The sequence below is a fragment of the Micromys minutus genome (genome assembly GCF_963924665.1).
Source record: "Micromys minutus genome assembly, chromosome: 12".
Taxonomy (NCBI): Eukaryota; Metazoa; Chordata; class Mammalia; order Rodentia; family Muridae; genus Micromys; species Micromys minutus.
In genome coordinates this window covers 10648697-10676139 of record NC_137981.1, presented here as the reverse complement: position 1 = coordinate 10676139, position 27443 = coordinate 10648697, and the positions used below count along the sequence as shown (strand labels likewise).

The 27443-nt window shown below is 37.3% G+C and overlaps 1 pseudogene across 1 annotated transcript; it reads right to left on the bottom strand.

Annotated features, from left to right (window-relative positions):
• Positions 1-22626: 22626 nt before the first annotated feature.
• On the bottom strand, positions 22627-25956 carry LOC308428028 (POU domain, class 5, transcription factor 1-like; annotated as a pseudogene). The gene is made up of 2 exons: positions 25792-25956; positions 22627-23015 (listed from the first exon to the last, which is right to left on the bottom strand). The product of its transcript is annotated as a POU domain, class 5, transcription factor 1-like (transcript).
• Between the last annotated feature and the right edge of the window lie 1487 nt (positions 25957-27443).

The window sequence follows — 27443 nt, the reverse complement described above, 5'->3', positions numbered from 1 at the left end:
AGATGAAAGGGGCAGACATAAGGAAAAACATGGTACTTTGGATGTGGAATTAGAAGAAATATGATCAAAATGTGGTCAAAATGTGATGTATACATCTATGAAATTCTCAAATACTATATAAAATGAATCAAAATCATTTTTGTACATCTTGCTTTAGTATGAGATTTGACATATATTTAAATTAAAATATATTGTGGGATCTGATGCCAGAAATCCCACATAGCTCTCTGGCTAGAGAAGGGGCAGCCTCTGCCACCTCTGTCACTTGGGCCAGCTGGTACATGTGAGCTGAGGCAAGGAGGAAAATAACCCAGCTTGGCCGCAGCTTCACTGCTGGGTCTGGGAGAGTGGCATTGCTTCAGCACAGGACACAAGAAGCTTCAGGAGAAAACAATGTCTTCCTAATCAGCACTCTTTCCAGGTCTTTAAAACAATGAATCTTAGGTGGAGGAATGACCAATTTCCCTCATGAACATTGATGCAAAAAAAAAAAAAAAAAAAAAGAAAGAAAAAAAAAAAAAAGAAAAAAAAAAGAACTCAATAAAATTCTGGAAAACTGAATTCAAGAACAAAATGAGTATTAAACATGATCAAGTAGGCTTCATCCCAGGGATGCAAGGATGTTTCAATATATGAAAATTCATCAATGTCGTCCACTATATAAACAAACTTAAAGAAAAAATTACATGATTATCTCTTGAGATGGAGAGATAGATTTGACAAAATTCGACACACCTTCATATTAAAAGTCTTGGAAAAGACAGGAATTCAAGGCTCGTACTTAAACATAGTAAAATCAATTTACAGAAAACCAGTAGCCAACATCAAAGTAAGTGGTGAGAAACTTGAAGCAATCCCACAGAAACCAGGCACTAGACAAGGTTGTCCACTCTCTCCCTATCTATTCAATTATCCAATTTAGTATTGGAAGTACTGGCCAGAACAATAAGACAACAACAACAACAAGAAAAAAGAGGTCAAAGAAATACAAATTGGAAAGGAAAAGTTAAAATATCACTATATCACTTAAGTGACCCCAAAAATTCCACCAGGGAAATTTTACAGCTAATAAACACCTTCAGCAAAGTGGATGGATATAAAATTAACTCAAACAATCAGTAGCCTTCTTCTACTCAAAGGAAAAACAGGCTAGGAAAAAATTAGGGAATTGAAATCCTTCACAACAGTCACAAAGAATATAAAATACCTTTAAGTATGCTAATCAAGCAACTGAAGGATCTGTAGGACAAGAATTTCATGTCTCTGAAGAAGGAAATTGAAGAAGATCTCAGAAAATGGAAAGATCTCCCATGCTCATGGATTGTAAGGATCAACCCAGTAAAAATGTAGATTGCCTAGGTCAATCTACAATTTTTATACAATCCCCAACAAAATAGCAGCTCAATTCTTCAGTTAGAAAAAGTAATTTGCAAATTTATTTGGAATAATAAGAGCCCAGGATAGCAAACACCACTCTCAACAATGAAAAATAGTTTTGGGGAAATCACCATTTCTAACCTCAAGTTTTATTATGGATAAATTGTGATTAAAAACATCCTGGTATTGGTACAGAGACAAACAGATAGATCAATGGAAAAGAATCAAAGAGCCAGAAATGAACCCACACACCTAAGATCACTTGATCTTTGGCAAGGGAGCTAAAATATTCAAAGGAAAAAGAACAGCCTTTGCAACAAATGGTGCTGGTTCAACTGGCAGTCTACATGAAAAAGAATGAAAATCAATGCCTTCTTATCTCCTTGTCCAAAGTTTATGTACAGTCTGAGTGGATCAAACACCTTCACATAATACCAAATACACTGAAATTAATAGAACAGAAAGTGGGGAAGAGCTTAGAACACATAGGCACAACGGAAATTTTCCTGAACATAACAACAATGGCTTATGTCCTAAGATCAAGAATCAACAAATGGGACCTCACAAAATTGCAAATCTTCTGTAAGACCAAGGAAACTGCCAAAAGGACAAAATGGCAACCAACAAATTGGAAAAAGATCTTTATCAATATTACATCTGATAGAGGGCTAGTATCCAATATATACAAAAATTCAAGAAGTTAGACCCTAGATAATCAAATAATTCTATTAAAATTGGGGTACAACGATAAACAAAGAATTCTCAACTGACAAATATTGAATGGCTGAGAAGTACCTAAAGAAATGCTGAATATCCCTAGTCATCAGGGAAATAGAAATCAAAACAACTCTAAGTTTTTCACCTCATGCCAGCTAGAATGGCTGAGATAAAAGACTCAGGGGACAGCAGATGCTGGCAAAGATGTGGTGAAAGAAGAACACTCCTCAACTGATAGTGATGTTGTAAATGGTACAAGTACTCTGTAAATCAGTCTGCCAGTTGCTCAGAAGATTGGACATAGTACTACCTGTGGACCCAGCTATACCACTCCTGGGCATATAACCAAAAGATGCTCCAACATCTAACAAGGATACATGCTCAACCATGTTCATAGCAACGTTATTTAAATAGGCAGAAGCTGGAAAGAACGAAGATGTGCTACAACAGAGGTATACATACAGAAATAGTGATACATATACACAATGGGGTACTACTCAGCTATTAAAAACAATAAGTTTATGAAATTCCCATTCAAATGTATGGAACTTGAAGCTATCATTCTGAGTGAGGTAACCCAATCACAAACGAACACTCATGGCATGTACTCACTTATAAGCAAATAGTAGCCCCAAAAACTCGGAATACCCAAGAAACAATTCACAGAACTTATGAAGCTTAAAAAGAAGGAAGGCCAGAATGTGGATGCCTTCTTAGAAGAGAGAACAAAACACTCATAAGAAGAAATACAAAGTCAAATAGAAGATCAAGGGTTGCAAAAAAGAACCTACAGAGACTGCTTCATCTGGAGAACCACTCCATATAAAACCACCAACCCCAAGTACTATTGCTGATGCCAAAAAGCATTCACTGGCGGAAACTAGATATCTCCTCATATGTCTCCTAAGATGTCTCCTCAGTGGCTCTGCCAGAGTCATACAGATACAGATACAGATGAAAATGCTTGCAGCTAACCATCAGACTGAGCACAGGGACCCCAATGAAAGAGCTAGAGAAAGCACTAAAGGAGCTGAAAGGTTTGCAACCTTATGGGAAAAACAACATCATCAACCAGCCTAGGCACTGATGTAGAGAGGGTGTTTGGGACAGGGAGTGCCTTCATGGTAAGGCCTTCAAGTAAGTTAAGGGGAAGGAGAGAGGGGAATGGAGGGAGAGGGGGGAGGATATAACATTTGAAATGTAAATACAGAGAATATCCAATAAAATTGAAAAAGAAAGAAAGAAACATTACTGTATCCAGAGTGCAAGTCTTATTCAGTACCATATGCAGAAAACATGGGCACTGTAATTATTTTTAAATAAAACACATACATGTATGTGGTACAAATTCTAAAACATTTGTTCTTTTAAATATATTTCATTTATTTTTGAATATTCTATATATGCAATCTATGACCTTTTCCCCTGTAGTTGCTAACAGAAGCAATCTGCTATGTCTCCCTGACAAATTCAGAAATTGGTTTTGATACCTACTGAGTCCTATTAGTGTTAAGTTTATGTGCAAAGGTATTGGCCAACCCTCTGTGCCATGAGAAATCTACCTGAAATCACATCTTGTAGGGAAATGGACTGCTCTTTTGAAACAATAAGTGGCATATTCTCCTTAGTTTTTCTTCTATGAATGTTGGGATTTTGATTGGTGAGGTCTTCTATGAATGGAACCACAGCCACTGTGAGTTCATTTAAATAGGCCCACCCATAATTACCCATTTTTCCTAAGCAAATATTACTGCTCCTTGTGAAGAGATCACTCTTGAAGGAAGATTCTATTTATATTGTATCCTGTGTCTTCTTGAATAAAGAGAAGTTGATGAGTGTTTTCTCAATTTCTTCACTTATTCACTAGAGAATTCTCATCTTTCTATAAAGAGAAAACAAAAACACACACTTGCATAAAAGAACAGAATGGTAGGAAAGCTGAGCTGGCTAGTTTTAATGAGACTATTAATAATGTGTCATTAAATGTCCAAATCGGGAGGATGATGACTAGGACTTTTCTTAGCAAATTCACTCTTTCCAAAATATATGCTCAAAATTCAGTGTTGGCTTCTGGTAATTTAAGCAAGTTGTTTTTAATCTATATTGGAATTAGCGAGTAAGGCATTACCACAAACTTCAAAATGAGAAAGGTTACTGGATATTTTTAAAAATTATTTCTCTCTTAGGTTGCCCATCCTTGTTACAAGTTTTTCTCTTGGCATCTTGAAAAAAAATCACAAGTATCTGCCATGTAATACAAGGTGGGAACTCCCAATCACATTATCAAGGAAAAGGGCAGGCTGAGGTCACTGGTCCACAGGACGATAGGCACCAATGTTATTTTCCCATGTATCAACTTGGAAGATGAAGGTGTCTGTTTATGCTTCTAGAAGTAAAAAGGATCAAAGGTGCACATATGATGCGATCTGTTGGTACTGGACAGGCCATGCCATGGCTCTAAAATCTATAGCTGGTAATACCAAACTGGAAAGGGAAAATTCTAAAACTCTTACCAGTAAAGTGTGTTAAATATATACTGCTAAAGTTTACATACATCAACAGAATTAAAATTTCCATTCAAGTAAAAAAAAAAACCAGAAATGTTTTTTAATCTTTTTTATTTTCTGAGACACAATAAAATATTTGTCTTTGAAACATTTTTATAATCAATTTTTAAAATAATATTCCTAGGTGCCATATATTATTGAAACATACAGAAGGACTATACATACAATCCACAAAGTACTGTCAGTGAGGTAGGTACTGTACTGATCTCCAACTACAGGCAAGGAGAACACTGATATGCAACTGGGCCTTGAATTCAGCTCTGAGTCTTGAGCCATAATTCACACCAGAGCAAATGACAAGTGCTTATATCACCCACTGTCTAAAGATGTGGGAGAAGGAATGAGGAAACGCTGAAAGAACCATATAAATCACTACTAACTGAAATTTCCCTACTTCTTGGTTGAGTATCATCTTTCTATTTTTAACTGTCATTCGGTAGGCTGGAAAATAAACCACAGTCATTTATTTACGTGAAGTCTGTTTAAAAGAATGTTAATCTGGGACACCAGCCAGGCAGCATGCAATAGCTGATATGAAGCCCCCCCAACACATATACAGTGGAGGACTGCCTGGTCTGGCCTCATGAGGAGCAGATACATTTAGTTCTTGAAATACTTGTGTCCCCAGAAATTGAGGAGGCTTGGTGGGGTGGGGTAAGGCTAGGGACATACTTTTGGAGATGAGGAAGGAGAAATGGGATGAGAAACAGTCAGACCAGAAGGGGAACAATGACTGGACAGCAAAAATAGATTAAATAATAATAATGATAATAATAATAATTTTACAAAGTGTGTTAAGTACAAATCACCACCATGTGACTTTAATTAACTGATAATTCTTACATACTTCCCAAGCTTATGCTACCCAACTTGGCATTCTAAATGAGCTCTTTAATTTCATAACTTATGAAAATTAGTATACAGAATAAAAAACTTATGAGATGACTAATTTCTTCTTTTTCCTTTATCTCCATCCTTCCCAATGGTTCATCCCTTTCTACTGCCAAGTTGCAGAAAACTTCATAGCACTAGGAGCCTAGAATAAGGAAGGCACATACATGAACCAGCCTGAAATGCTGAGTCGCAGAATGGAAGTTCTCCTTTTTACTTTTTCCTGGGCAGTAACAAATTGTACTGTAGTCTTCCCTGGACATTTGCACTTCTTGCACTGTTTGGCACTATTATATTGATACAGATTTCTAAGACAAAGCTATTATACTCCAGACTTTATTGATTGTAACAGTGGTTTAGCCTTGTAACCCCAATCCCAAACTAAACCTTTCAGGATCAAATAAGAGTACAGATAAGATCATAGAGAAACCGTGAAAGTACATGAGCCCTGAGAAGCTGGCACCGCATTTTTGCAGGTGCATTATATATAGGGGAATGGTAGTAGAGATGGCAATCCATTATTTTACTAAGAGATTATTTGTTTCATATATATTATTAGTATAAACATGGAGTGGAACTTGAAACAGAGATGGAATGTGTAGAAAAGAAAGTAGAGCAATCAGCTCTTGCTCATGAAGTTCATAATTCTTTATCAATGGGACAATAAAAACTCTGCTATATTTCTTTATTAAAGTTATAACTCCATAGATATGCATATATACAAACATGACCATATATTTTAATATTTTCAAATGTCATTAGAGGAATATTTTCAATGCAAGAAAATTTCTTTGGATGATAGCTATTTTTGTTTAATTTTTTTTGCCACAATGTTCTTATAGATTCACCTTATGTGTTCTACTGGTTTGAAAAATGAGAATGAAATCATATACAAAGAATTAAAGATAGACACTAATAAATACCTGCAAAAGATTAGGTCTAACTTAAAGAACCTTTACTCCACAAAATGAAAAAAATCTAAAATAAACAACTTTCTTGATATATTCCAGTAAGCATTACTTACCATCAGTTCTTTTGTTGTTGAGAATAATTTTTGAATAGAGGAGCAGGGATTGAAGAAAGAATTATCCAGAGACTGCCTCACCTGGGGATCCATCCCGTATGCAGCCACTAAACCCAAGCACTATTGCCGATGCTACAAAGTGCTTATTGGAAGAAGCTTGATAAGGATGCCTCTTCAGAGGCTCTTCCAGAGCCATACTGATACAGAGGAGGATGCTTGCAGCTAACCACCCGACTGAACACAGAGACCTTAATGAAGGAGCTAGAGAAATGACTGAAGAAGCTGAAAGGCTTTGAAACCCCATGGAAAGAACAGCATTATCAACCAAGCAAAGCCCCCACAGCTCCCAGGGACTAAAACACCAACCAATGAGCACACATCGAGAGACCGTTGGCTCTAGTTGCATATGTAGCAGAGGATGGCATTCTCTTGCATCAGTGGGTGGAAATGCCTTTGGTCCACTGAAGGTGTGTTTTCCCAGTGTAGGGAAATGCCAAGGTGCTGATGTGAGAGAGGGTTGTTGGGAGAGGGATCACCTTCATGTAGGCAAGGAGAGAAGGAGGGTGGATGTGAGTGGGGGCAAGGGAATAATATTTAAAATGTAAATACAAAAAATATCCAATAAAATGGAAAAATGGGGGAATTAAATTAGGAAATAAGAAAAGAAAGGAGAGAGTTAAATATATATTTGGTAAAGTTATACTGTTTAGCAGTTTTGTAGAGCTCCAAATAATCTATAATGGTGACACACTCAGATGAGTACAGTGAATGACTCCCTTACCTAGTCAGGTCTAATATAATACTAAAGATCTTCTTATTTTGGTCATCATAAGAAGCCTTACATCTAGAAACATTTTGCATGTACCTCATTAGGACATTTTAATGAGCCAGATTTAAATAGCTCAATATCATTTTGCTTGGCACTTGACAGAAGCAGTTACCAGATACAAATATGTAGCCAAAGAGATGAGTGTGGTTGCCTTAGATCCTGTGTCCAAGTGTTGTGTTGTTGGGCTTTTAAAGTCATATTTAGAACCCTTAGCCTCTGTGCAGTGTTATTTCCACACTCCCCCTCTTCTTCCATCTGCTATTCTTCACTAATACTAACATTTATTTTCCCTGATGTGTTTGTGTTATTTGGAAAATGAACACTTACCAATTAACTTCAACAATAAAAATGGCCCAGTGAGTGTAATGAAGCAATAAGAGCAATATTCTTGCTAAGTGTCACCAGCACAGTTTGAGATTTTAAATTGCTGCTTTGAAGCAATTTCTAAACCAATTACTTATAAGCAAATATATTAATAATATTCAAAGGCAGTCACCATCAAAAAGTAAACCTATAAGTTGGAAGTCTGAGGTGAAAATTAATATTTTATCTATGCACAGGTACCATGTCTGGGTATGCGTGTGCTAGTGCATTTTAATTACTTAAGATTTTGGCCCTTGATGTTAGCTGCATTTAGAAGCACTTGTAAACAGATGTCTGTGAATAATTCCTTTATTTATTTCTTTAAAAGTAATATAGTAGTAAACTTCATTTGATTTTAGAGAGGCTTAAGATTCTTTATAAGTTACCTAGAAGTAGTTTTGGGAAATAAATTGTGTGAAGGGATTTGCTGATGCTGTTCACCATGTGGTACAAGTACAAAAAACAATTGGTGAGATTATAAATGCTAATGGCCAAGGTTATTACAAAATGATATTTTAAGTAATATATAACAAATTCTCTAGAAACTTCTGAAGTAATCTAGTACTGAGGGTAAAGTAAATATTGAATAAAATTAACCTCTGTGTATCATTTTGCATGTCTCTAGAAATATCTCTTCCATATTTCTTCATAAAGACACAAGATTTTATGCATAATCTTTCCTATAAATTTTGCTATTCTGTCCTGTGTGGCTTTACCATCTTGAAAGTTAGTGTGAATTATATTCAGTGACTAGAAAGATGGCTTTGTAGTTAAGTGCACTTGAGGTTCTTCTAGAGGCCCTAAGCTTAATTGACAGTGTTCCACATCTCACAACTGCCTGTAACTTCATATTAAGGAACCTGAAACCTCTGGAACCTCTGAGGATAACTCACATGCTGTGCACACAGATACAAAATTTGCAGACATATTTACACATACCCTTAACACACCATACACAAACACACACATGATGTGCGGTCAAGGGAGGACAAAGAGAATGCAAGTAATAGAGAGGGAGAGAGATAGAAGCAAGAATAAGAATTTACAAAATCTTTCATGATAGCAATTCATAAAGGTTTGCTTTACAAATTTTTAAATATTTTCAAGTCTTCAACAAAATACACACTTTTCTTCCTTGGATTTAATCCTCCATATCATTTGTCTATCAGATTAGTGGTTTGAATAAAAGTGGCCCCATAAAGTCTTATTGAGTGACATTATTAAAGGCTTGGCTTTTTTTGTTTTGTTTTGGATTTTTGAGTAGCCGTGGCCTTCTTGGAGGAAGTGTATGACTTGTGGTGAGCTTTGAGGTTTCAAAGGCCCATGTCAAGCCCAGAGTCTCTTCTCGATGCTTCTAGATCACTCAGCTACTTCTCCAGTACCATGTCTACCCGCATGCCACCATGCTGCCTGACAGAATGATAATAGATGAAATCTCTTAACCTGTCAGTCAGCTCCAGTTAATGTTGACCTTTAGAAGAGTCATCTTCCTCATTGTCTGTCTTTACAGCAATAGAACCCTGACTGAGACTATCAGAAATGTGTGTCCTCAAAGAAATTGGCAGTAATAATTTTTACTTGTTGATTTTAGAGTTAATTATGTTCAATACAGTATTCCACCTTTTTTATAGACAGTTATTCATATATAGACAGTTATATATGAGATATTATTTAAGTTATTAAATAACTATAGGACTGGATGAATGAATATATGTAGAGTTCTTACTGACATGTTAAGAACATTTTGTATATTCCTTACGATTATTATTTTATAAATTTTTTTTCAAACAAAGGAACTAAAGCCACATCAGTATCTTCATTTAATTCAGTTCTACTCTGTCTAACCATAAAAGTTAAGAAGTACTTTTTTCAAACAAATAAGAAAATTTTGAAAAGAATATGATTAAAATAAAAGATAGCATTAAAATATTTCAGTGACTGCCAAAAATAGTATATATCCTTTTAATTAAGGTGTTTTTAAAAACCACATATTCTGAGATACAAAAGAGATCTTGCTGATTTTTTAACTATAAATATTTATGAAATAACTCAGCTGTATCTAAATCTGAAAGAAATTAGTGGTGATATCCAAATCCATCCTCTTTCTCAGTCTATCAAATGGACTCAGAAAGAAAACATACATCAGCTTGCATGGCAAGATAAAGACACCAGATGAGAAATTCTAGGAAATAACTAAAACAACCTTTCTACACTAAGATTCATTTTCAGTGTGAAAATGGTAGTCCCTTGGGAGTGCAACACCAGGCTCACATCACAACTTACAATCTAGGGACATGAAAGCAATTTAGGCATGTGTCCATCACGACTTTCTCAGTCCATCACATGGACTTGGTGCAAGAATAATATGGTCAAAATGTGATTCTCTCCCAGCTACCCAGAAATATCTTCACTCCATCTGATTCTTCATCACAGTGCAATGACTCAAGTAAACCTGATAATCACAGAGACCTATTACTGTCTTGAATTTCAGGATACACACACGACTCCAGGACTAAAACCATGGTGGTCAGAGTGAATATGCAGTGATCTGAGTCATGTATTGCAGTAAATATTAAAAAGAAGGTTTAACCTTCTATTGACACACGTGGTCTCACTCCTTGGATGCCACTCTAGTGTGGAGCCGTGCACACGGACTCGGACTCTGTTACTTGGTCTGCATGACTTTCCCTCGGCACGGTTCCCTTCCCAGGAAGTTCATTCTGACTGTCCTGCTGCCTGTCTCCCTATCCTTCCATCCTTTCTCTCCTTCCCTTCCTCCTCTCTCTCCTTTTCTTCCTCTCTCACTCTTTCCTGTAATCTATCTTCTTTCTCAATCCTGTCCTCTTCTCTCTCTCTCTTACAAATTTTTGTATTTGTTTAAAAGCATGAGAAGAAATTCTCATGGAAAAGATGCATACCTCCAACCAGAATTGAAGCCAAGGAAAATTGTACAGAGAGACTTTGTTATGATTTCTTCTTTCCAAGTTACTTCTTTCTCCACAGGAAAACACCTTGGCCAGGACCCAGGGCTATATTGCATAAGACACTTTGTTTCATAGAAAAATGTTGATTTACTTCTGCTGTGCATCTAAGAGTCTAAGAAGATACAGGTCTAACCATGCTTCTCTGACACAGAAATAGATGCCATTTAGAGATATTCCTAATGAACCTTCCCTATTATAAAGGCTGAATAGCCAAACTCTAATTCTTCACCTAATTTTTCTGATGTGCTTATATATTTACCACCAACCATACACATGCTGAAATGCTCTGGCCGTCCAAAAAACTGCGTTTCATACATTGTTTTGTGTAACATTACTAAGTTTATTCCACCATGACTCTACTGTCTATTTTGAGATACTTTGGTCACATTTACTCCTGGATGGCATAGTGGTAAATGCTTTATGGAGGGTAACAATTAATTATCACAAGCTGAATTCTGATTACTAAAATATTAATAGTGCTTTCTCAAGTGTACTTCCTACTTCACCCACTTTGAAGCCCCTTACATCATGTCATGGTTACCTTCTACATTTGCTCCCAGGGAACTTTAACTATACAGTCAGTTTGCTTATTTAGAGGTTTACACCAAAATTAACCTAACCCTTTCATAATGAATTCTAAATTAGAAATTGATTCTTCTTTCCAATTAATCACGAAATTTTGAGAGCCATAATTCAAGATTACTCTTTTGTGTATGTGCATAACTTTTCTACAATAAGGTAAGAAAGTATACCAATCTTGATGTAAAAATACATTAAAACTTGAATTAATCCACTAGTCCCATACTCTATATTTTAAAATCATGATGTAAAGAAATTGCAGCTACTGCATAGGACGCATGAGATGGATAAAGACAAATTAGTTTGCAAAATCTGAGTGAAACAAAGTCAGGCTAGACATTTTTTTGTGTTGAACAACTTAAAATATTTGATATGTGGGTTTTAATTGTGACTTAAAAATAAAGGATATGAAATGCAGGCCCTATTTTATCAAACAGAAATATTTGATGCAAATAGAAAAGCTCCCTTTCCCCAGGATAATGTATGTATGGAATGTAAACATGTGGAAAGTATCGATATCATGAGATGTTCTGGAAGTGCAATTGAAATCATTATGTGGCTTGTGGAATATGAGTGGGAGTTGCTAGAATTTGAAATAAAATACCAACAATGTTAAGTTGATCACATGGTGATGTGCACCGATTGGATCTCTATCCATTGCGGCTGATGGGGATATAAAATTATGCACTATATTTGGAAAACAGTTTGCAGGTTTTTATAAAATCAAGCATTGCCTTACAATCACATAGCTCCTGGGTACTTATTTCAGATGAATAACATTCTATATTCATGCAAAAACCTGTTCATAAATTTTTGAAGCCTGTACTTATAATCAACCAAAACTGAGAAATTCTGAAGTACCGCTTAACAGGTGAACGGATTTGTGAATGTGGTGACAGCCTCAGAAAATAAGGGATCAACTAAAGCTCAGCAACTTGGCAGGATCCCAACAGCATTTAAGCCACAGTTAAAGGTCATAGCCATACATTTCTGTTCTATTTATTTTACACTATAGAAATGTCACAAGACTAGCCATGTCACCCACTCTGACTCCAAGTGGCTGCTACTATACCACATGATTCCAAGGGCAGCATCTAAGCTGTATTCACAAGAGGTAGCTAGGCCTGTCCTTCTATCTTTGGTGAAGAACATTTGGCAATATAATTTAAATCGGTCTCATCCTTGGTAGAAGCACAAGTCTGAGGTCATAGTGTGCTGGGTATGGTGAATTGGCTATGAGCTAAATTTGGTTTTTAAAGACAGGTTATTTCTTTCTCGACTTTTACCTGTATTTCAGGGCTTCATTCCCTGAGTTTATGAAAGCAGAAACACTGTAGGAAGCAAAAAACAATGTGAAATATTGGGGTGAACCTTGTGATGAAACTTCACTGTTTTGGGGGCTTCATCTTCACTCATTTACAGTTTTAGGCTGTTAGATATGTATTCTGAGGATCTTACTGACTTTATAGTCTGCCTTTAAATTCTCTGGCAGATATTTTCATGAAGGAAAATTTCAAATATTCAAGAATTAAATTTATAATTTTCTTCAGTAATGGACTAAGCTTCTGATGGAAGAAACATTTACGTTATCAGGCCTCATTCATACAGGATTTTTATTTCTGCATTTTCTTATAATTGCTTAAGAGTGTTCTGTGATATATATGACAACAGTTTTAGTTTCTGTTATGTTACTGGAAAGTAACACCATGACCAAGCCAACTCATAAAATAAAGCATTTAAATGGGAGCTTCATCCTGATGCATTGGCAGCAGGAAGGTAGACAAGAAAGAGACAAAGACAGATAGGCAGACACATGTGTATATGCATAATCACACATATGGAAGGGAGTCTAAATGGGTTTTGAGAACTCTAAACATACCCTAGAGACAGATCTTCTTCAACAAAGCCATAATTTCTAATCTTTCCCAGAGCGTTCATCAACTGGAGAATACGTTTGTGAATATAAGAGCCTCTGTTGGCCATTTTCATTCAAACTACATCTTACTCATTCTAGTGCATAGACTTGTCGCTATGCCATAATGCAAAATGCATTTTATCTAACTTCAAAAGTCTCCAGTCTATCACAGTTTTTTATTGGCTAATGTACGTCTTTACATTCCTGGTAATTAGCTGAAATATCAAAGAAAGGGAAGGGAGAACCTGTAGAGAACATATCCAGAGGTTAGTCAAGGCCCCCAGTTGAAGGATGGGGCCACTCACTCATCCCCATATCTTTAACCCAAAACTGTTTCTATCTAAAGGAAATGTGAATAACAGACTGAAGAAAAAGGCATCCAAAAAAATGGCCCACCTGGGGATCCATCCCATATACAAACCCCAAACCCAGACACTATTGCAAATGTCAAGAAGTGCTTGCTGACAGGATCCTGAAACAGCAGTTTCCTGGGAGGCTTTGCCAGAGCCTGACAAATAGAGAGGCAGATGTTCACAGCCAACCACTGGACTGAGCACAGTTAAATAATGGAGGAGTTAGATAAAGAACTGAAGAAGCTGAATCTTTCAACCCCATAGGAAGAACAACAGTATCAACCAACCCTCCCCCAAGCACAGATCTCCCAAGGACTAAACCACCAACGAATGAGTACACATGGAGGGATCCATGGTTCTAGCCACATACGTAGCAGAGGGTGGCATTGACAGGAGGAGAGGCACTTGGTCCAGTTAAATTTTGATTTCCCTGTGTAACGGAATGCCAGGGCAGTGAGGTGGGGGTGGAAGAATAGAAGGGAGACCTTCCAAATAGAAACAGGGGGAGGAGGTGGGGTATTTTAACAGTGTTTCAGTGTACAATGCCTCTTCTGAGACTCAAGGCAATCTTGTAACTGAAAACCCTTTAAAATCAAAATGGAAAAGCAGATCACATACTTCCAACATACAATGATATAGAATAATATTGCCATTCCAAAAGGGAAGAAAGGAAGGAATTACTGGACAAAAGCAGGGGGGAAAAGCCATTTGAGTAGACTCAAATATTTGAACACCCATGTATAATGTCAAAGTATTCTTTACATCTTCAATTTTTTTCATCTTTGTTGACTTTAATGCCCTTAATTCTTTTCAGGTGATTATACATGCTATTTTCAGCTCTACTTACCTGGTATATTAGGACTGTGTAATCTTTAGCATCTTGGGATCTCCAGTGCTCTCGAGGGTCCATATCCATACATCCATGCATTGGTCTCTAAGTATTCATACAGGGAATACATGTGGCCTTAGCAGCTTTTCTTTTCTTTTCTTTGTATTTTTTATTGGATAGTTTATGTATTTGCATTTCAAATGTTATCTCCCTTCCTTGGTTCCTCATCTCCCATTTTCTCCTCCTCATGCTTTTATAAGGATGCTTCCCCTCCTACCCACCAACTCCTCAAGACTCAGGCATTCCCCTACACTGAGAAAATGAACCTTCACAGGACTGAGAGGGCTTTTCTTCCAATTTATTCCAGACCATGCCATCCTCTGCTAGAAATGTGGTTGGAACCATGAGTCCCCCAATGTGTACATTTTGGTTGGTGGTTAAGTCCATAATACCTCTGAGGTATTTTGTTGATTGATATTATTGTTCTTTCTATGATGTAGCAAACCCACTCTGTTCCTTTTTTTCTTTCTCTAACTTCTTCATTGGGATCACCATGCTCTGTCTGATGGTTAGCTGCAAGTACTTTAATCTGTATCAGTAAGGCTCTGGCAGAGCCTCTCAGGAGACATCGATATTAAGCTCCTGTCAACAAGCAGTTCTTGTCATCAGTAATAGTGACTGTGTCACAAAACATGCCTCAACAGATAGAAAATCAAAATAATCCCATGCATCTTATCAGAATATCAGGGACTAAGGCTGGTCTTCAATAACAACAGAAACAACAGAAAGCCCACATACACATGGCAGCTGTACATTGCTCTACTCAATGATAACTTGGTCAAGGAAGAAATGAAGGATTTAAAGACATATATAATATAACAAAAATGAAGGTATGACATTCACACAGTTAAGGGACATATTGAAAATGGTGATAAGAGGAAAACTCATAGCTCCAAAGGCCTCCAAAAAGATACTGGAGAGAGCATACACTAACAGCTTGGCAGCACACCTGAAAGGTCTAGTACAAAAGAAAGCAAATACACCCAATTGGAGTAGATATCAGAAAATAATCAAACTCAAAGCTGAAATCAACCAAGTAGAAACAAACAAACAAAAAATTAAACAAGGAATCAACAAAACTAGGAGCTGGTTATTTGAGAAAATCAATAAGATAGATAAACCTTTAGCCAGACTAACCAGACGATGTAGAGACAGTATCCAAAAAAAAAAAAAAAAAAAAAAAAGAGAGAGAGAGAGAGAGAGAGAGAGAGAGAAATCAGAAGTAGAAAGGGAGATATAACAGAAACTGAGGAAATTCAGAAAAAAAATCAGATCCTATTACAAAAGCCTATCCCCATCAAAACTAGAAAATCTGGATGAAATAGACATTCTTCTAGACAGATACCAGGTAACAAAGTTAAATCAGGATCAGATAAACCAGTGAAAGAGTATTATAACTTCTACAGAAATAGAATCAGTCTTTAAAAGTCACTCACCCCGCCCCCCCAAAAAAAAGCCCAGGACCAGAGAAATTTAGCACAAAATTCTATCAGACCTTCAATGAAGACCTAACTCCAATAATCTTCAGTCTTTTCCACAGAATAGAAATAGAAGACTACCCAATTAGTTGTGTGAAGGCATGATTACACTTATACCTAAACCACAAAAAGACCCCACAAAGAAAGAGAAACTTTAGACCTATTTTTCTTATAAATCGGTGCAAATATACTCAATAAAATTCATGTAAACCAAATCCAAGATCACATCTAAGGGGTCATGTAAAGTTAAATGAAAGTGATATGCTATTGGATAGGAAAGAGATAGGCAGGGAAAGGTCTAGGAAGGAGGAAGAAGAGGAGAGAGGGATAAAAAGGGGTGGAGACAAGACAGAGGCAGACATGTATGATTCTCTCGGCACATCTGTTCATAAATAAGGTTATTACTAAAGTTTCATGAGGGATAAAATTGTATGAGATCATTTAATTTATCCGAATGGGCAAATTATATTTTACCAATTGGATCAGAATATTTTGGTGTATTCTTTGTTGTGGCAACTTGAGTTTAAAGGGTATACTGGTGGAACACATAAAGCCCACCACAGAGTTGGTGTGTGTGTGTGTGTGTGTGTGTGTGTGTGTGTGTGTGTTGTATGTGTATGTGTATGTGTAAGGCATGGCAACAACTAGCCAAGGGGAACTGTGTAAAAATGACATATTGGGGCAGTTCTATCCACTTGTGAAAGTCCTATCCACCTCAAAAAAAAAAAAAAAAAAGCAGAGGTTTTCCATATTTGGATTCTTACTTTACTCCTTCTGTTTTGCTGTAACAGTAACATTCAATTTAAACAAGTAGTTACATATCAGGATTACTATGATCAAGATGTGTAAGTTGAAGTCCAGTAGTAACCATTTGAACATTCCAGGTGATAGTGAACAACTTAGCAGGTAACATTCCCTTTACTCACACTAAGCAACTTTGCCTTAAGCTATATTTTGCTAAAGACTATGAAAGCTAGAAGAGCCTGGACAAATGTCATATAGACCCTAAGAGAATACAAATGCCAGCCCTAGGTAATATATACAGCAAAACTCTAAGTTACCATGGATGGAGAAACCAAGGTATTTTATGACAAAAACAAACTTACACAATTTACACAATATCTTTCCACAAATAAAACCCTACAAATGATAACAGATGGTAAACTCCAACAAAAAGAGGGGAAGTATACCCTAGGAAAAGCAAGAAAGTAAACTTTTTACCATAACCCTAAAAGAAAATAGCCACATAAACATAATGCTACCTCTAACAACAAAAAAATAACAGGAAACAACAATCACTATTCCTTAATATTTCTTAGAATCAATGGACTCAATTTTCCAATAAAATGACATAAACTATCAGACTGAATATGTAAACAGGACCCAGCCTTTTGCTGCATACAGGAAACTCTACTCAGTGACAAAGACAAACATTACCTCAGCGTAAAAAGATGAAAAACAATTTTCCAAGTAAATTGTCCCAAGAAATATGCTGGAGTAGCCATTCTAATATCAAATAGCATTGACTTTCAACTAAAAGCTATCAAAAAATGAGGAAGGAAATACTTGTACTTAATACTCATCAAAGGAAAAAAATCTACTAAAATGAACTCTCAATTCTGGAAAAAAAAAAACTATGCTTCAAATGCAAGGGCACCCATATTATTAAGAAACTTTACTAAAGCTCAACACATACATTACATCAAACAGTAATAGTATGAAACTTAAACACCCCCACTCTCATCAATGGACACATCATGGAAATAGAAACTAAACATAGACACAGTGAAAGTAACAGAAGATATGAATCAAATGTATTTAACACATATCTATAGAACATTTCATCATAAAAGAAAATGATATGACTTCTTCTCAAAGCCTTCTGTTACCTTCTCCAAAACTGACCATATAATTGGTCAGAAAACAGGACTCAACAGATACAAGAAGTTGGAAATAATCCCATTTATGTTATCAGTCACCAGAGATGAAAGCTGGTCTTTAATAACAATGAACACAACAGAAAGCACACATACACCTGAAAGCTGAACAATGTTTTACTCAGTGATAACTTGGCCAAGGAAGAAATAAAGAAATTAAAGACTTGTTAGAACTTAAGGAAAATGAAGGCACAATATAGCGAAACTTATGGGATACAATGAAGTCAGTGCTAAGAGGAAATCTCATAGCTCTGAGTACCTCAAAAAATGAAACACTAACAGCTTGACATCATGCTCTAAAGTTCTGGGACCAACAGAAGCCAATATAAACAATTGCAGTAGACATCAGGAAATAAATAAGCTCAGTGCTGAAATAAACCAAGTACAAATAACAGAAAAAGCATACAAAGAATCTTTGATAAAATCATCAAGACTGGTAATCCCTTCTTAGCTAGACTAACCAGAGAAGGTAGAGACAGTATCCAAATTAACAAAATCAGAACTAAAAAGGGAGATATCACAACAAAAATTGAGGAAATTCAAAAATTTATCAGATCCTACAACAAAAAGCCTATCCTCAACAAAACTGGAAAATCTGGACAATTTTCTAGACAGATATCAAGCACCAAAGTTAAGTTGGTGTGAAATAAACCATCTAAACAGTACCATAACCACTAAAGAAATAAAATCAGTGATTAAAAGTCCCCCAATCCCCCCCACAAAAAAAGCCCAGGACCAGATGGATTTAGTGCAGAATTCTCATAGACCTTCAAAGAAAACCTAATACCAAGACTTTTCAAAGTATTCCACAAAATAGAAATAGAAGAAGCCCATCTAATTTGCTGTTCAAAGAAACAATTATGCTTATACCAAAATCACAGAAAGACCAAACAAAGAGAAATTCTAACCAATTCCCTTATGAATTCAGACTCGATAAATTTTTTGCAAACGGAATCCAAGAACACATCAAAATGATTATTCACCATGATCAAGAAGGCTTCATCCCAGGGATGCAGGGATGATTCAATAATGGATATCCATCAATGTAATCCACTATATGTACAAACTCATACAAACAAAACACCTGATAATCTCATTAGATGCTGATAAAGCATTTGACAAAATTTCATACCCTTTCATGATAAAAATATTAGAAATATCAGAAATTCAAGGCCCATAGCTAAACAAAGTAAAAAGTTTAGCATGATATGTTAGGATTATCTCTAGTCACTCTACTGTATACAATTTCAGCAGAAATTCTTGCTCTTATCTCCTTGTAATTTGCACACTACTTCCCTGTACTTTCCTTTCTTATGATCACCATACTTTCAATTTCTAGACTGACTGCTTTAGGTTTCATATATGAATGAGGTCATGCAGGGTGTGTCTTTCCATTTCTGCTTCATCTTATTTATGATATCAGCCTCCATTTTTACCATTTACAAAAATCAATGCAAAAAAATTAAAGACTCAGAAAATTAGAAAAAAAATGATTATATGAGGAGGAATAAATACTTCAAGGTAGTTAGGGCAAAATGTTTTAGATGAGATGCCAAAGGCACATTCTTGGGAGATTGACAAATTGAATTATTTTCAACTGAAAAGCGTTTGCACACTTACAAAAACAACCCAGAACACCTAAGGAATAAAACCAGAAATTTAATTCGGTAGGCTGAGTAAAACTATGGGCTGCAAGAAAGACTTATAAATCTCAAATATGATAAAGGGATGACACAGAGATCACATCACAACAACACTCAACAATGAAATGTCAGATAATCGCATTTTAAAATTAGTTGTCATTAGACTTCTTTAACAAAGGCTTGTAAATGTGCAGTAAGTATATGAAACCAAACACTGTGATCAGGAATTATCATAGGAATGCGAGTTAAAAACCAGATTGAAATCATTCCAATGAGAATGGCTCTCATCAGGAAGATCAATGATTATAATTACTGGTTAAGATGAGGGAACAAAGGGACACTGGCACATTGTTAGTGACCGTGTTATCAAGCACGGGGGTTGTTACTGTGAGAGGTGGCATGGATGTTCTTAGAACGTGTCTTTGACTTTAATTTCTGTGTTCCATAATAGCTGTAGGTAATACATATGTGAAGGAAAACTTCGTCTACACTGGAGTTTGCGTTCATTTGGGAATGGTCCTCTTTAACATCTTCACAAATTTAAACTCTACACTCTCTCTTTCCTGCTCACAAATCTCACAGATGCTGATCTCCAGTACGTACATCTCAGGCAGCTTACTTCTCTTCTGCTGTTTCTAAAACTTTCATGGTTTCTTACCTTATATCTGAATATGTACATAGACAATGGAAAACACAACGCAACAATCCCACCTCCATATTTTCCCCCAATTTGAGGTTTTTGCTTCTCTGCTGTCTGTTCTTGTGCAGAAAATGGGAGATTTTTGAAGGATCCTGTAGCTGCTTGTGTTTATGAATTTTAATTAATCTCTCCCCAGAATCTGCTTCCAAGGGGGTGGCTGCAGTAGTTTCTAGGAACCTGCCCCCCAGTTGGCTCTGATTGGTAAATAAAGGTGCCAGCAGCCAATTGCTGAGGAGGATAGAGAGAGGCAAGATTTTAGGATTTCCCAGAGGAGGGAGAGGAAGGAGATATGCCAGTTTTTGGAGAGTGCAAAGGATAAGAGAGATCTGCCATGCATGAGGAGGGGAGAGTGCAGACAGAGGAGAGAGAGTCCATGATGGTGTAGAAATGCAAAGAGATTGCCCAGGCTCTGGGCCAAAGAAAATGTGGCCCAGATGGCTGTTTAATTGGAGTTAAGAGCAGTCAAGAAGGAACATAGAATTTGTAAGTAGTTTTTGGGATAAACAGCATGGAGGTTAGGCAGCGGCCCAGCTACTGTGCTGTTAAAGGCATATAAAAATAACAAGGCTGTGTGCGTGTGTGTCTTTCATTCAGAAACTTAAACTTCTGGGACAGGTGAGGAGCCTGCACCAGCATTTTTAGTAATTAATATTCAATATCACATGACCTTGTTGTAAATAAGGTGCACACTTCTGCTCTCAGGGTTCAAGGATGTAAGGTTGTTCCCGGAATCTACCTTCAAATGCACCATTTCTAGAAAAGGTGGTGGAGTGCCCTATGGGGACACTCAATCCAGTTTCTGCCCCTTTATCTCGGTGGCAAATGTCCTGTAGAAAACTATGGATACAGAGAGGAAGGGCAGGGCTTAGAATACCCACGATACAAGACAGCTTTCTAATAGGTGCCCTCACCTAGTGGACAGGGCCTGACAAATGATTTTAAAATATATAATCTGGCAAAACTGAAGAAAAGAGCTGAATTATGACCCTCAGTGCAGCAATGGCTCCTTAGAACTAGCTCACAGTCTTATATCAGGGTGTTGGGAAATACTGGGGGTTGGCTCTCTAATATATACTGCCTGCCTATAGAGAGCTGCTTACAGAGAATACGGTCATCCCCACTTCAGGAGACTGTTAAGTGTCTCTGTCTCCGTATGGCTACCAGGACTCATCAAAAATGGCATAATAGTGCAGGGTATAAAAAAAATCCCAGCACTTAGATTAATGTAGTCACCCATGTTTACTCAGTCCCAGCATAAACAACACTGACTGTGCATGTGTTTGTGAGTGTGAGTGTGTGTGTGTGTGTGTGTGTGTGTGTGTGTGTGTGTTTATATGTGACCCCAACAAACTGGCTCCATCTCCAGAGGGTTAGAAAAACAAAGAATCCTGGCTGTGAATGTTCACAAGTGCTCTTAGTTATGTTCAGTCTCATAAATACAAATTGGTAAGCTTAAAAATAAACTAAATGACAGAATCTAATTAAAGACTGGATGAAAATAGGGGTTGATTAACTACATACCAGCTTCATCCTGAGGGCATTTGTATTTAGAATGCTGTGCTTATTGTATCATTAATCAGTTTAAAACATTCTATTACACATTGGATTTCTTATATAAATATTATAGTTTTCAGTTTAGTTTGAAGAAAACATATATAAAACTGAATTATAAACAAACCATGTATTTTTGCTTTGCATACTGATTTTTATTTTTGCATTTTCAAGCCTATTTAGCTAATTTATTTCATTTTCCCCCTTGGAGGTATTTTTTTTATTAAATTATTAAATTTACTTACATTGTAAATGTTGTGCCTTTCCAAGTCTCCCCTTCTAGCGTTCTTCTCCCCACTTCCTTCTCCTCCTCCAAGAGTGTGCAAATGCATTCTTAAACGAGTTTCATTACTTTGCAGTTTTGCCTGAGAACTAACAGGCATAACTAGCTGTATATGTTATTACTACTTTCAGAGGAATCTTTAATTGCTTGGCTATAGCTTACTTTGGACTTTATTGTTATTTATATGTTTTGTGCTCATATGTGTGTGTATGTGTGTGTGTGTGTGTGTGTGTGTGTGTGTGTGTGTGCCCGAGCGCACGCACACACATACGTAAGGACCTGTGGAGACCAGACAAGGGTGTTGAAATCTCTGGGGTTGGTGTTACAAAGAACTTTTCATTACCTGTAAGAGCATGTCTCCCTGTTGGTCCCAGTCTTTATTTAAGAACAAATTGATGAGTGTTGGGTAGGGCTCCCTATCAACAGCATCACTGACATGCCCTGCCCTGCTCCCTTGTTGTGTTTTTAATCCCTATTTCGTAAAAGAACTTAATCTCAAAGCTCCAGCTTCTCTTGGTCTACCTTTCTTCCTTGCCTTGGCTCACTTCATCCCCAAGGAGGGCTGGTGCCTGAGTCTGAATGCATGGGAGAGTCCAGAGCAGTGACTGGAACAGAGGGAAAGCCTCACCCTCAAGAAAAGGGACCTAGTGGAGTGTAATGAAATGGGGACTCCCATAGCCTGGGGCACCAAAATGGGGACTTGGGGGCAGAGCAAAGGACATACCCCCCCCGTGGAAAGCTTTCCCCCCAGCCCCATACTCTTGTCCTTGGGAATAGTCAATGCTTGTTCTTTCTGCCCTTCTGGCGCTGGTTACAGAACCATATTCCAAGACACCTTTGTCCAGCCCAAGCTGCTTGGACATGGTAGTGATCTGCTGCAGGGAGGGCTTTGGGCACTGCAGAAACACATTCTCCGGGTTCCACCTCACACGGTTCTCAAAGAAGAACAACGGTTTTTAACCAGTGAGCAGAGACATTTTATCAGCTTGGTTTTAATTCACGATTTAAACTTGAATATACTTTATAGCTTCATTTTCCCAAACAACAATTCCAACAGACAAGCACAAAAGACAACTTAGGATATATTCAGGAGATGACATGTCACCAACAGAACCTCAGAAGTATAAGCACTCACTGTAGAAAACCAATGGCTTATCTTAGTCTTAATTTTAAGATTTATCGAAGTCCTCATTTGATGTTTAGTTATATTCTATTGGTAGTATTTTCAGTACCATATTTTTCAATGCACTAAATGATATTAATTGAGGGAAAGAAAAAACAGGAAATGGGAGAGCTAATTTAAATCACAGAATCAGTCCTAGGAAGAAATCCTACCTCAGACAATGGGAGCCAAAGATGACCCGTTCTGTTTATCATAGCACATCATCATCATACTGCACTAATAAGGAGCAAACTTTGTCTCCTACGGCACTGATCCTGCTGAAGGCAGGCCAGCATCTTAAGTATCTACATTGTGAATGGAGACTTTTTTTGAGCCAACATTGTAGATATTTGGAATTGAACTGAAGTGCGCAAACTCTCCAGACCCTTGAATGGGGATACTTTTAGTTTCAATATAATAAATCCTAATGAAATATATAAGCTACCTTTCGAGTTAGATTTGCAAAGCAGTGGATGTACCCATGCATGAACTGTGAATTAAAAAAAAAAAAAAAACTCAATTATATATAACACCAATAGTCATATAGGGTTTAGCTATTAAAATTATTTATGACAAGTAAGAACAGCAATAAATTCAAAAGAGATAAACGTGGCACAATAGGGCACTTCAAGACACAAAGTGCTTGCCTACCTAATTTGTTGCCAATTCAGTGAAAAATATTAGACCATTGAAAACTCCCTAGCAGGTACAGGCACCCTTGCTCTTCGATACCCACCCCAATGTTATGGATTCCTGAATGAAAGACGCACATGCACAGCCTTCTTTGTAATATACCCTAAGCAGGTCAACGACTGGGACACTCTGCAACTCCATGAGGCTAATACACACTCCTCTCCAATGTTCCAGAGTTATTACTTCCTAAAATCTGTACTTTAACTTTGCTGCAATGGACCTTGCAGGGCATCTCTCCCGGAGCCACTTCCCACCTGTACCTACATGTCAACAGTCTCTCCCTCCCGCTCCTCCTGATGTGGTCCATCTCCTTCACCCTTCTCATGGTGGAATCAGCTCTTCCTCCTCTCTCTGTTCCTTCCTGGGAATCCTTCCCGTTTCCGTCTCCCTGCCTGCCCATTGGCTGCCAGTAACTTTGTTGACAGGTCAAAAACAAAGTGCAGACAGGCTTCCTTTAGTCCTTCCTGTGGGACACTGCGACCATTAGCATGAGAACACAACCCATGACATTTTGCAGTTTTAAACATTAAACTAAGGGCCTTGCACATGCTAGGAAAAATCTCCAACATTCATAATTATTTTTTAATTAAAGAGGGGATTTATGGTCTCAGAGAACCCCAAAACCTTTGGAAATAAATATGCAGAATAAATAAGTAAAACAAATATGCAGAAATAAAGAATCAATAAAGAGGAAACATCTGACATTGCAGTGTTATTATTCTTTTTTATTTAGGATATAATAAAATCCTAATATTTCCCTTCTCTTCCTACTTCTAAACCTTTCCACATACTTCTTAATTCTCTTCTTCAAATTCAAAGCCTTTTACATCACTAAGGTTGTATGCAGATATGTGCATGTATATATACTTCAGCAAGTATAACTTCACTAATACTAAGTATTTTGTTAGTGCCAGTATTAATCAAAATAAGTACCAGGCATAGCCTCTTTCCTGTTAAAAAGGAAAATTATAAATTGTTTGGAACTTTCTGGTCACTGCCAAACTATGTGTCACTACTGTACCCTTAGAATTAATTGTGTCATTCTGGTCATTGATGCGGTTCATTGGTACCAGAGCTGGGTCAAATGTTGGTTGTCTCCATCCTTAGAGAGGGGTTATTCAAGTCAGCTCAATCTCAGTGTAGTCTGGGCCCTGTTTCTGAAGTACATAGTGGCCTTGGCCATAAGAACTGACCTTGCACCCCGAGACGCAACCAGAGTTAATAGACTATATGTATTGACAGTCTCTTGGACAGCCCGGACTAACAGTTAAAATAAGGGTTTCTCACATTATGTCTGGTTTTACAGTTTTTGTTTAGTGCTCTTTAGTGTTTAGAATAGCCATTTTACCTGTCAGACCAGATGAGAAATTTCTTAAAAATATATATATGCAGAATGATGTATATTATGGAGTTTCATTTAGGTAAATAATAAATAATATAATTCATTGTAGTTTTTCAACATTCTTATTCTTCTTTTTCTTTCTTTTATAGAGGACAACAATTCTGAGGCTGAGTGACAGGTTCACAGGTTCAGTTTATTGTCATCAAGGTGGAAACATGGCAGTATCTAGGCAGACATGCTGCAGGAGGAGCTGAGGGTTCTACAGCTACCAGTGGAAGACCGACCAGGCAGCTCAGGTGAGGGTCTTTTTATTTTCATTTATATTGTATATTCTCTGTATTCACATTTCATATGCTATCCCCCTTTATCCCCATTCTCTTCTCTCCTACTCCTCCCCTTACTTCCACTAAGGTGTTCCCTCTCCCAACAAACCACTCCCAACTTAGTGCCTTGGTGTTTCCCTACATTGAGAAAATACACCTTCAATGGACCATTGATGCAAGAGAGTGCCAACCTCTGTCACATATGCAGCTGGAGCCAAGGGGCTCCCCATTGTACTCATTGGCGGATGTTTTAATTCCTGGGAGCTGTGGAGAGTTTTAATGGTCGACAATGCTGTTCTTCGCATAAGGTTGAAAACACCTTTCAGCTCCTTCAGTCCTATATCTAGCTCTTTCATTTGGGTTCCAGTACTCAGTTCAATGGTTAGCTACAAGCATCCACAATTAGATCAGTAAGACTCTGGCAAAGCCTCTGAGGAGGCATCCATTTCAAGCTCCTGCCAGTAAGCACTTCTTGGCATCAGCAATAGTGGGTGGGTTTGGTGCCTGCATGTGGGATGGATTCCCAGGTGAGGCAGTCTCAGGATGATATTTTCTTCAAACCCCGCTCCTCTATTTGTTCTTGTATTTTCTCCATTGATTGTTTTATTCTCCCTTCTAAGAAGGACTGAGGCATCCACATTCTTCCCTTCCTTCTTTTTTTGGGTTTAATAAGGTCTGTGAATTGTTACTTCAATATTCTAAGCTTTTGGGGATAATATCTGTTTATCAGTGACTGCATGCATGTCTGTTCTTTTGTGACTGAATTACTTCACTCAGGATGATTTCTTCTTGTTTCACTCATTTGCTGAAGAATTACATAAAGTCATTGTTTTTAGTAGCTGAGAAGTACTCCATTGTATAAATGTACCACATTTTCTGAACCCATTCCTCCATTGAAGGGCATCTGGGTTCTGTCCAGATCCCAGCCTTTTTAAATAAGGCTGCTATGAACATGATGGAGAATGTGTCCTGTTACATGTTGGAGAGTCTTTTGGATATATGCCTAGCAGTGGTATAGCAGGGTCATCAGGTATGTTGAAATTTTTGAGCAACTTCAGGACTGATATTCAGAGTGGCTGTACCAGCATGTAATCCCACAGGTAATAAAGGAGTATTCCCCTTTCTCCACATTTTCAACATCTGCTGTCACCTGAGTTTTTAATCTTAGCCATTGTGACTGTAGAATCTCAGGGTTATTTTGATTTGCATTTCCCTGATGACTAAGGATGTTGAACATTTCCTTAGGTACTTCTCAGTTATGCAGTATTCCTCAGTTGAGAATTCTTTGCTTAGCTCTGTACACCATTTTTAATATGATTATTTGATTCTCTGGGGTCTAACTTCTAACATTCTTTGTATGTATTTGATATTAGACCTTTATCGGATATACAATTGGTAAAAATCTATTGTTTGCTGGTTGTCTCTATTGATAATGTCCATTGCCTTACAGAAACTTTGCAATTTTATGAGGTCTTATTCGTTGATTCTTGCTCTTAGAGCATAAGCCATTGGTGTTCTTTTAAGGAATTTCCCCCGTGCCTATGTACCTAAGCTCTTCCCCTACTTTCTCTTCTATTATTTTCAGTGTATCTGGTTTTAATTGGGGGTCTTTGTTCTACTTGGACTTGAACTTTGTACAAGAAGATAAGAATGGATCAATTTGCATTCTTCTACATGCTGACTGCAAGTGGAACCAGCACCAATTGTTGAAAATGCTGTCCTTTCTCCATTGAATGGTTTTAGCTCCTTTTTCAAAGATCAACTGACCATAGTTGTGTGAGTACAGTTCTGTGTCATCAATTCTCTTCCATTGTTCCATTGATCTTCCTGCCTGTCTCTGTAC